Source organism: Gadus chalcogrammus, chromosome 10 (genome assembly GCF_026213295.1).
Source record: "Gadus chalcogrammus isolate NIFS_2021 chromosome 10, NIFS_Gcha_1.0, whole genome shotgun sequence".
NCBI classification, from domain to species: Eukaryota; Metazoa; Chordata; class Actinopteri; order Gadiformes; family Gadidae; genus Gadus; species Gadus chalcogrammus.
In genome coordinates this window covers 865,009-868,984 of record NC_079421.1, presented here as the reverse complement: position 1 = coordinate 868,984, position 3,976 = coordinate 865,009, and positions in this window count along the sequence as shown.

Sequence of the window (3,976 nt, the reverse complement as noted above, 5' to 3'; positions counted from 1 at the left end):
GGTTATTTTCTCCGTCATCATAACACTTCTTGCGTTACTTTAATTTTTGCCGTCCCCAGTTGCTCATTATTATGCTTAGGTCACCTCCTATAGCCTCCGACACTTATGTAGCCTCAAATGGTCAATAATGTATCGTTTCTAGCGTATAGCCTATAGGCCTACTTGGCTTGCATTAATGTCTGCCGAAGATAAGATAAGACTCCAATCTATCCCAGATCGTGCAGCAGTAAGTTGCAGTACTAAGTCAGGAAAAAACAAATATATAGTGCAAATATCTCACCTGGAACTTTGCATATAATTTATAATTAGATATTTGTTTTTAGTATCTACATTTTTTTAATTTAAATAGTATCATAGGCCTACTAATTAACCTTTACGCAGCCTGCTGTGAGTGCGACCCCCTCATTTAACGTCTGGCGCATATCTTATCTTAGCATTCTGATATCGGACCTTATCACGGTGTTATAGTGCTTTAATATACCTTGGACTTTTACTTTGCAACTTAATCTTTCTCTAAGTTTGTCCTCAATCCTTCCTCAGGAACTTCCGTATTTTAAATTCCTCCTTCATAAAGTTTACTATAGCCAATAGCTTTCTTAACCACATCATAAACCACATCAAACACACACAAACAAACACATACACATCTCACATACACACACACACACGTCACACACACGTAACACACACACACGTCACACAAACACACACATGCACGTCTCCCCACACCCAGACACACACACACACACACACACACACACACACACACACACACACACACACACACACACACACACACACACACACACACACACACACACGTCGCACACACACACAAACACACACATACACGTCACACACAAAAACACACATACACGCCCCGTCCCCGTCCCCGTCCCCCACAAACACACTCAATTCTTCAGAGGGAGAAGGACCCTTAGGAACTTCATAATTTCCCCTGAGATGCCCCACAGATGAGTCCTCAGTCTGCATTCCGGATGCATTATTCAGGATAGTAAGACCACACGTTATATTCTTCAACAATAGGAAAGTGTATGCAACACACAGAGAATGTAGTCATAAGTCGCTTTATCTGTTACTAAAGGAGAGAAGAGATGTGTGATTTGTCCTAAAAGCAGGGCATCACTGCCATATAAGGAGATCAAACTTAGACACAGAAATAACCCTTACAAAAGGACGAAACAATCTGTTGAGAATGAAAACTCGATTCACCTCTTCCTTTTAAGGTTTCCCTTCCAGGATGTAATTGGCCATACCGTCATCATATTTCCCATCCGCTAAAGTTCCACTTGTGTTCTTCTTTACCCCCACTTCATAAATGTAAACAAATGATAGCTGTTGATAATGCCCATGATATATGCTCAAATATTCAAAAGATTCACCAGGATAAATTTTTTTCGTCCGCTGCAGTCGAACAGATGTCTGTAGGCCTACCCATTTATCAACTTGAAATGCCCTTATTTATTCCGGTCCGGCCGTCAATCAAATTGATTTTGATTGATGCATACACTTGTGTGGCCTACACTCTCCTATTGATGTTTTAATGTAATTGGGTTTCGTAAATTTATTTATTTTAATAAAGTGATGCATGTATTACTCGTCAAATATATAATTGCCTACAAATAGATTCTCGGACGTAGGCCTACAACAAACAATTAATGCACAGTTGTATTCAGTAATTATGAAGTATGCTTAATGTCTGCTTTAATATAATTTCCCAATATACAGAGGACATTTTGGACACATTTGCAGTAGCCCGGCTTGCCTGTCTTTTTATTTTCTGAGTCCCAACTCACGAAACGGAAGAGCGAGCGTAAAAGACAGTTACCCACACAATGAGATTCTAATGAATCATAATTAAATTATTACTTTGTTTTTCTGAAAACATGCCGCCCACTAGTGGTGTTCAATAGCTTGTGCATTAGATGAAAGGTTCTTCAATATATTTTTTATTACGTATAACCACTTAAGAAGAATGAGAGGAGAGGGGATAAGAGGAGAGGAAGATTAATTATATAGGCAAAATAATTACCATTGGCACTCATGGTAATTGTAAAAAATATTTCGCATAAAATAAATAAGGGAAGTATGCTCTTTGCCTGCGTCAGTTGGTTCAGGTTTGATTTCTATGTGGATACTTTTTATTTTCCTGAGACGTCATCCATAGATATTAGTCTGTTAGTAGTCAACAAAATGTGTTCAGTCCTTTGGGTGTTAAACGCATTCAACTGTATTAATAGACTCTGCCACCAGATGGCGTACCGGAACAATAACAATTATTCCTGAAGAGGATAATTGGTCAACAAATATTATATAATGAAATATAATATAGGATAACCTCTCCTCATTTGTTTTTTTTCAACGTAGGCTCACGTTTTCTTTTTACATTTGACCTTTAAAGGGTGTCACGAACCTGTCGTAGAAAAATTACATTTTTAAGTGATTATTTAAAATGCTTCAGCAGATTGCACATAAATCCTGCACGATGCATATGATGTATATAGGGAAAACTGGTTAACCGAAACGATCGTGGATGAAAATATTCATGATGTTTACACTGAAACTAGCCTATATTTTGCCGGCTACAATTAAACAATAGAACGATCGTTGACTTGCATGGTTATTGCAGTGACATGTATGACATTTTAGTAAGCTTGGTGAGCAGGTGGTGAATGGTGAACACACAGAGTGCAACTATGTACCCCTGTCAGCGCGCCTTCACGAGTGACGACAGCCTACCGCCTCGCCAGAGTAGCCAAAGAGGCGATAGACAATGAGAATGAGCTGCCCGTCAGCTGCTATCATTAGTTATCATCTATCAGAATGTCCCAGACCCCCAGTCAGGTTTAATATAGGCAAGGGGGCGTCGGAAACGACAAAGGGGGGGAGGGGGGGGGGGGGACCTGTCTACGCTGCGTATGACAACACAAGAGATGGGTCAAGGTCTGCTGACCCTCATCATGTAACGCAAAGCAAGCAACTGCCATATAAAACAACTTTAGCAGCAATGCCAATGTTGAAATAATGTCTACTACTATTATGTCTATTACTGCAGTTTGGCAAGCATTTCCAAAAGCTTTAGGCTAACATAATGTGAGCCCAAACCAGGCGGTCTCTTCCCATCCTAAGTCAAAAGACTCCTGATTCAGTTGTTCAATTCAGCTGCTTAGCTAATATATATCCCTATTGTATAGACACTTCGAATGGGGCGAAAATGATGGGATGGGGCAGATTGTGAGATGGGCAATAGGGATAAAAAACGTAGGGGGCCATATATTTTAAATGAGGTGGCCCCCTTTGCCCCTCTCGCGGCGCCGGGCCTGGTATGAACATGACCTGAGAAGGGGACCGCGGGCGTCATGAAGAGGTTTCACCACGTGGTGGCGGTGTTGTGCGGTTAGCTCATTTTGGTGGAAAACTAAACAAAGATGCCTTCAAAACCAACTTCTTACCTATTTCCCAATCTAGCAAGAAAAATAATACGGCTCAGTGACATCAGCATTTCTGACATCACAAGACGGAACTGAAAAAGTCATGGCTGCATAACTAAAAGGAACGTCTTGCCGTTAAATAACCTGTAACGGATTATTGTCACACGGTAAAGAAACTCGGATGCACCAAATATTACGTTTTGCAAAAAGCTACCAATAGCCTACTGATATAATAATTAGGCCTGATAAAAGCAAACACAATATATATATATTTAAAAAAATTACATACAGAATGGATACACCAAAAGAAAAGTAAGAAAGTGTATATTTCTGATAATTGATGTTGCTTTATATGCGAAAGGTCCGGACCGGTTATTACAAGCCGGCAGGTGGAAACCATCATGGAAATTCGTTTCGAAACTTTTGTTTTCTGGATTACAACTGGCCTTCAGAAGTTAATGAATGAGTCACAGTTAATGAGAACCCACAGTGTGGTAAATCTTTTAGTTGGCCTATTTTTCTTT